Source organism: Armigeres subalbatus, chromosome 1, assembly GCF_024139115.2.
Source record: "Armigeres subalbatus isolate Guangzhou_Male chromosome 1, GZ_Asu_2, whole genome shotgun sequence".
NCBI classification, from domain to species: Eukaryota; Metazoa; Arthropoda; class Insecta; order Diptera; family Culicidae; genus Armigeres; species Armigeres subalbatus.
Window position 1 is genome coordinate 152460228 of NC_085139.1, and position 7988 is coordinate 152468215.

Below are 7988 nucleotides of genomic sequence, written 5' to 3' on the forward strand. Positions count from 1 at the left end.
TTCATTATTTGACAACGTTGCTCGCAGCGGATAAACGTTATTAGCTGTCTTCGGTGCAAGTCTTCGCTGTTCGATTTATTCAGCCACCGACCTAGGTTGGGTTGCCAGAGCTGAATAACCGCCGTGTATGAAGTAAATAGACGCAATTCAATGGAGGCTGATTGATATGATCAAGATATTAAGAGCCCCGCACAATGGATACGTGACTTAAGGTTCCCACAATCAGACGCGGCGCGACAATTGCGACGCGATTCTATCGCATGGCGACTACGATTGTGTCGCCATTGGCATATGGAGCCGTAAATGGAACATTGCCTGCAGCGACCGAACGATAGAATGAGGGTGGCTTAGCGCGAAATAAGCATAATGTAACACTATTAACAGATGACATTTCCTGTTTACATTATGCTCAGGGAACTGGACTATCGAAATTCATAACTGGCGTCTTATAAATCTTCGCCTGATTATTCCACCAACAGTGCTTCGTATACGCAGTCACCTTTTCGAGTATTCAAGCGTCGATGGACGTGTGATCTACATACCGCCCTCCCGACCCCGACGTCCATGGTTCGAACCCAGTCTGCCGCTCTTTACTTGTTAAAGTGAAAATCGTCATTCATAAGGCAACATATTGAAATTCATACCGATTCCTTGTGGCAAATTTTATAAGACGTTTGATTGAAAATCATACGTCCGTTTTCCTCAAAGTAATTTTGCACTAGTATTGTCGGATAGTGCATTATTCGCTAGAACTAGCAAATATGTAAACAGGCCATTATGATTGGGGTAGCTTTTAAGGACTCTTTCACCTGTTAAGTAGCGTGCACACGCTCAACACGGTTAGATGACTTTACCCATTAATGGGTACTATGTTATTGTTGATATTATTCCCACCGTGAAAAATTCACCCATTTTCTTGAAAAAGTGCCACTACCCATTTTAATGAGTAGTGGCGCTTTTTAAAGAAAATGGGTGAATTTTTCACGGTTGGAATAATATCAACAATAACATAGTACCCATTAATGGGTAAAGTCATCTAACAGTGAAACATGCTAGACCCACATTGACTCTGCCCCCAAGAAAATGCTTCGGCTGCTGCTTTGTTTGACCGTGTTTGAAGTTGTTCGAACATATTTAGTACATATTTAGTTCAAAAAATGTTTTGGCGGGTAACCACTTCCTTCGATGGGGTTTGATCCCACGAAACCAGTACGCTAGACAGGTGCTTTCCCCACTAAGGGCCGATTTCTTCACCTCCGCTTAGTGCTTAAGCCAGGTTTAATCGTATGGGTAAGCATCGCTTAAGAGTTAAGCGTAGGTGAAGAAATTGGCCCTAAGCTAGAAAGGACCTCTATCTGCAGCTTAGCGAGTACTGATGAAACCAACATTCCAGCACCAAGCACGTAGCCGAACTCTAGCAATCTATTTTCACATATAAAATTCTCTCATGTGTTGTTTTATGAGGGCAATGTTCACATGTTTATATCCGTGTTTAAATACGAGTGACTTTTCATGAGGGCAACACAGACAAATAGACGTAACAGCTAGAACAATTTCCTGAAAAAATCATCGCACAGTTACTTTATTGCCATCTCGTGTGCATGTTGCCATTCGGAGCATGGGCGATGTTTAATATGTGTGTCTTATGATACCAACGTAAAAAACGCCAATGTTTGATTTTACTATATGCGCGCAGTAAAAATCAACTGTGTCCCTTACGGAATGTTATCACATGAAGTGAAACAGTGATGAATATCTTTGAAACCATGGTTGATTTTACTAAATTTTCATACTCTGATAAAAATCCAATCATTATATTTATGTGTGGCATAATGCGTGGTATACGAAATAGTAATTTTTATCAGGTTTTTGTTCTGTGTATGAACTGGTACAGTAGTGAATTTCTAAGAAACCATTAAAACAGAGCGTATTCTACAAAATAGTAATTTATATCAGGTTTTTTTTGCGTATACAGTACCACGTAGCTCGTTTTGAAAATTTATGCATGAATTAGCAACAAATGTGTTTGGAAACTTAATTCGGATTGTACAATGTCGGTTTGTCTGTGTCTTAATGACACCAAAGACTCGTACATGTTGGGGTATCCTGGAAGATTCACATTATTAAGGCATTTTATGAGACAGATCGAAACAGCTGTTTTTCTCGTGTTTACCTACTTTGACAATTAGTGGGAGCCCGTTTGTTTGGTAATTTCGCGCCGAACATTCCGATGGGTCCCATCATCAATTCTGCCTGATTTTCTTTTCGTCTACCAGGGTTTTAGAACATAGTACTTCATAAGATTCTTAAAATGTATCGTTAGATAATTCATACCATTGCATTCTAAGCAGGAAATGCTGAAGAAAACACGAATGAAAAGTAAAACGTTACAAACATTATTTTGTGTTCGGACCTAACGGAATGTTCACGCAGAATCATACCAAAACAAAACATTAGAAGTAAATAAACGGGCCACCGCGAAACGTCTCATAAAATGCCTTATATAACTATTTTCATCCATGAAATACGAAATTTTGGTTTGGAATCTTTCATATAAAACATCGCAAAACTAAAACAATGGAAAATAGTAAAAAACTGTGTTATTAGGATTATTATTGAAATATTTTATAATGTATCTTTTTTTATGGAAATCTTGAACATGAGATCGCCAAGGAAGGACGAGTGAAGCCTATATAGTACATTGTTTATCTGAGCCTGGCCTGTTATTGTCTGAGATATGCTGCTGTCTAGACAAAATTAAATGCATATTTATCATTTCACGTTTAGACAGACAATGTACTGTTAGCTTAAGAAGTTTATAATGGTTTAAATATCGAGTAAGGTAATATAAATTAAATAGTTTACAAATCTGAAAAATAAAGCTGTCATAAACGAATCAAGTTTGTTTACTAACGTGTTGTTTCAATTTCGCTTATTTACATACCGTGAACCCTCGATAATTTGTACGGCACCTCATTAATTTTGACGGGATTCATTTTTAAATTTAAACTTCTGGTTACTCTATGAGCACAGACAAACAAACGTAACAATTCTCATTTCAACATCGCTCACGTATTCGACGGATGATTTGAAATACATCTGTGCTACGAGATTGTGCCAAGAGAGGTGCTAGCGTTCAATCGCGTTGACAAAGGATTAGTGTGATGATGATAATGCTTCATGTAAAAGTATGCGTTAGGAGCAAACGTCGAATGTGAATCAATCATGGTTGACTGTGTTTTACTATTGTCAGATTTTCTGGATGTTCCCAAATGGGTACTTCACGCGGCGAATGACTGTCGAAAGGTACGGCCGCACCAAACGATACACCGCAATGCTATTCACCCATAAGAATCAAGTAAACGGGGTGCAAAAAGCGCGGCGGTACCCGCGGAAACTTAAGGGTACGCCGCGTGCAATTTTGAGAAAATCCGGCAATAATGGCACACTGGTGGTATTTGTACCATGCGTGGAAAACCATGGTACAATATGTACTAGGGTACATAACCGTGGTACCATGGTCCTTGCACCACCAGTGTGTCTTTAGTATTTCTCGCTGTTCTGATATAAGGGCAGCAGCGTTTTCTGTAGATGGTGAGGCACTGGATAGAGCGCTGCACTGGGTCATTACCAAGATTTGGGAGGAGGAAGTTGCGGCAAGGAGTGGATGGAAGGTGTCGTGTGTCCCTTCTACAAAAAGGGCGATAAGCTAGATTGTAGCAATTACCGCGCAATCACAATGCTAAACGCTGCCTACAAGGTACTCTCCCAAATTTTGTGCCGTCGACTAGCACCAACTGCAAGGGAGTTCGTGGGGCAGTACCAGGCGGGTTTTATGGGCGAACGCTCCATCACGGACCAGGTGTTCGCCATTTGCCAAGTACTACAGAAATGCCGCGAATACAACGTGCCCACACATCATTTATTCATCGACTTCAAAGCCGCATATGATACATTCATCCGGACCAGCTATGGCAGCTAATGCACGAACACGGTTTTCCGGATAAACTGACACGGTTCATAAAAACGACAATGGATCGGGTGATGTGCGTAGTTCGAGTTTCAGGGGCATTCTCGAGTCCCTTAGAAGCCCGCAGAGGGTTACGGCAAGGTGATGGTCTTTCGTGTCTGCTGTTCAACATCGCTTTGGAAGGGGTAATACGAAGAGCAGGGATTAACACGAGTGGTATAATAAGTCCGTCCAGCTATTTGCCTTCGCCGACTACATAGATATTATGGCACGTAACTTTGAGATGATGGAGGAAGCCTACATCAGACTGAAGAGGGAAGCTAAGCGGATCGGACTAGTCATCAACACGTCGAAAACAAATTACATCATAGGAAGAGGTTCAAGAGACGACAATGTGAGCCAGCCTCCTCGAGTTTGCATCGGTGGTGACGAAATCGAGGTGGTAGAAGAATTTGGGTACTTGGGCTCACTGGTGACTGCCGAAAATGACACCAGCAGAGAAATTCGGAGACGCATAGTGGCTGGAAATCGTACGTACTTTGGACTCCGCAAGACGCTCCGATCGAATAGAGTTCGCCGCCGTACCAAACTGACAATCTACAAAACGCTCATTAGACCGGTAGTCCTCTACAGACACGAGACCTGGACGATGCTCGTGGAGGACCAACGCGCACTTGGAGTTTTCGAAAGGAAAGTGCTGCGTACCATCTATGGTGGGGTACAGATGGCGGACGGTATGTGGAGGAGGTGAATGAACCACGCGTTGCATCAGCTGTTGGGAGAACCATCCATCGTTCACACCGCGAAAATCGGACGACTGCGGTGGGCCAGACACGTAGCCAGAATGTCAGACAGTAACCCGGTGCAAATGATTCTCGACAACGATCCGACGGGCACAAGAAGGCGAGGTGCGCAGCGGGCAAGGTGGATCGATCAGGTGGAATATGACTTGCGGACCCTCCGTAGACTGCGTGGTTGGCGACGTGTAGCCATGGACCGAGCCGAATGGAGAAGACTCTTATATACCGCACAGGCCACTTCGGCCTTAGTCTGAATAAATAATATAGCGTTTTCTGTAAAACGAATGACGATAATTTCTCAAATAATTTATATGAAGAGTAACGTCTGTTTGTCTGTGATAAAAGCATCAGATAAACCGGTTTCTGGTTACTCTCTTTGCTGGGCTATACATGCAGGGCTATATACATGCATACAGCGGAGATACGTGTAACAATATCGGATGATTGTTGGACAGCGAGGCTAAATTTCGGAGAAGCGAAGAACCAGAAGCTCAGAACGTAATAAAACGGAATGCCGACGGTAACTGCAGGATTTGACAGAAATATATGGGCTATTCTAAATACTGTTAAAATTTGAAATAGACCGCGACTACTTAGTGCAAACGGTCTAAACGGTTCCATGGTGGGAGCGGAAGCACAGCGAAAAGACATGGAGGCTCATACAATTTTGTTGAAAACGTGTGTAAAGCTTCTCAGCGCCGCCAACGCAGACTGCCCGACATACACACTCAATCTCACCAAGCGATGGTGTTGGCTTACACTACATGAACAATGTGATGCTATCATCTAGTGGCACATCGAAATGAACACTAGCGCTAAAAAGCAAAATACGGCAAATTTTTACCAAAATTCTCAATACTAGCACCGCGCAACGAGGGAATAACGACATACATTGAAATGACCAGTACAAAGTATTACACAACTGCACGATTTAAGATGAACGTCTGTTATCTGTGGTGGAAACCCATGAGTCGAGAGTGGCGATCACGCGGGAGAGTCGCTTCTAGTACGCTCGCTAAGATATTTTTGGTATTTTACTTATGTTGTTGCGGCGAACGGTCGAGCTTAGAAACCTCGTCCGGTCACGACCATGACGCAGCCGCTAGTGTTGGAATAATGATTTTTTAGCTCCGTTTCATCTGGAATTTCGAAATATCGGTGTCATCGAGGTCAGGTAAGGAAGGATATGTCCTGAGGAATTGTTAGAAACATGTCGGAGTCGTTGGACACGACTAAACATTGGCTGGAGAGATATTCGATCCGCCATTGGAAGCACCGCAACCGCTGCACTAGGCACGATACAAACGGGCGCGGAACCAGTGTTGGTAAAATCACTCATAAAACTCAATCAACGAGCGCTCCCGTGCGATAGAAATCGTCTGTGATTTTAAAGGAATGCATCACGCTTGAATTTTTCACGATGAAACGCATCATTTCACTCATTTTCTAAAAAATCATTTTGGTTTAAAAACGCATTTGAAATCAATTTGGAGGCAATTTATTGCTCATACATAAAAGAGTGTCTAATATTTTATGCGACAAACGTCAATTCATTGTTTTTAACGAAAGAGAACAAAAGAAAACATACGATGATTCAAATGGATGATTCAACTCATCCATGAGTTTTTAGGTGCTGAGTTGGGTGCGTTTCAACTCACGCTTGATTTGAATCATCCATGAGTTTTGAGATTTTGAGTTTTTACCAACACTGCGCGGAACAGACAAAACTAGATTTTTTGGAGGAAAAAGTGCCAACAGGAAGATCGAGACCGTGAAGATAAGGAGCAACTGTACCGCGCTAATAACGCACCAAAGTTCTATGAGAAGTAAACCCGTTCACGTAAGGGCCACGTGCCACAGCCCGATATGTGTAAGGAAAAGATATTTTAGTTAAGCTATCAGTACACTGTTTGCCATAATAACAAATATTTGTCAAGTCAACCTGATATCCATGTCGATTTCTAATCGATTTGATAGATGTCCGGATAAACTTGACAAATATTTGTCATTATGACAAACAGTGGACTGCGGGCTTTACCAGATAAAGATGGTCGCTTCGGTTCCCTTTGTTCTGCTGTCCGAAACATGTGTGGTACCTAACTGTCAAATCTTATGTATTTTTCTTTCATTAACATTTAGATTTCCTTTCCTCGCCAGAAAAAGATGTTCCGGACAGCGACGACAGCGACAATCTTTATCTGGTAACCAAAATATCTTTTGTGTAAGGACATAAACGGGAACCTAATTACGAACGAGCGTGAGATGATCCAAAGGTGGCGATAGTACTACGAAGAGCACCTGAATGGTGATGTGGCAGACAACGGTGGTGGTATGGTGAAGAACCTGGGAACACGCGCGCTGGGCATACGTATTCCGGCTCCGGATCTCCAGGAAATCCAGCAGGAGATCGTTCGGCTGAAAAATAACAAAGCCCCTAGCACAGACAAACAGAAGTAACACTTCTCATTTCAACATTGTTCATGTGTTCAACGGTTGATATAATATATATTTATATATCTGAATTGTAGCAATTACCGCGCAATAACATTGCTGAACGCCGCCTACAATGTACTCTACAAAATTTTATGCCATCGATTAACACCAATTTCAAGAGAGCTCGTGGGGTATAGTACCAGGCAGGATTTATGGGTGAACGCTCTACCACGGACCAGGTGTGTGTTCACCATACGTCAAGTATTGCAAAAATGCCGCAAATACAACGTGACCACGCATCATCTATTTATCGACTTCAAAGTCTCATATGATACAATCGATCGGACCAGCTATGGCAGCTAATGCACGAAAACGGATTTCCAGATAAACTGATACGGTTGATCAAGGCGACGATGAATCGGGCGATGTGCGTAGTTCGAGTTTCAGGGGCATTCTCGAGTCCCTTCGAAATGCGCAGAAGGTTACGGCAAGGTGAGGACCATCATCGCGCCTGCTATTCAACATCGCTTTGGAAGGAGTAATATGAAGGGCAGGGATCGACACGAGTAGTACGATTTTCACAAGGTCCGTTCAGCTATTAGGTTTCGCCGACGACATTGATATCATGGCAAGTAACTTTGAGAGGATGGAAGAAACCTTCATCGGACTGAAGAGGTAAGCAAAGCGGATCGGACTAGTACGTAATATGTCTGAGACAAAGTACAAAGTACAAGAGGACAATCTAAGTCATCCACTACGAGCTTGTATCGATGGTGACGAAATCG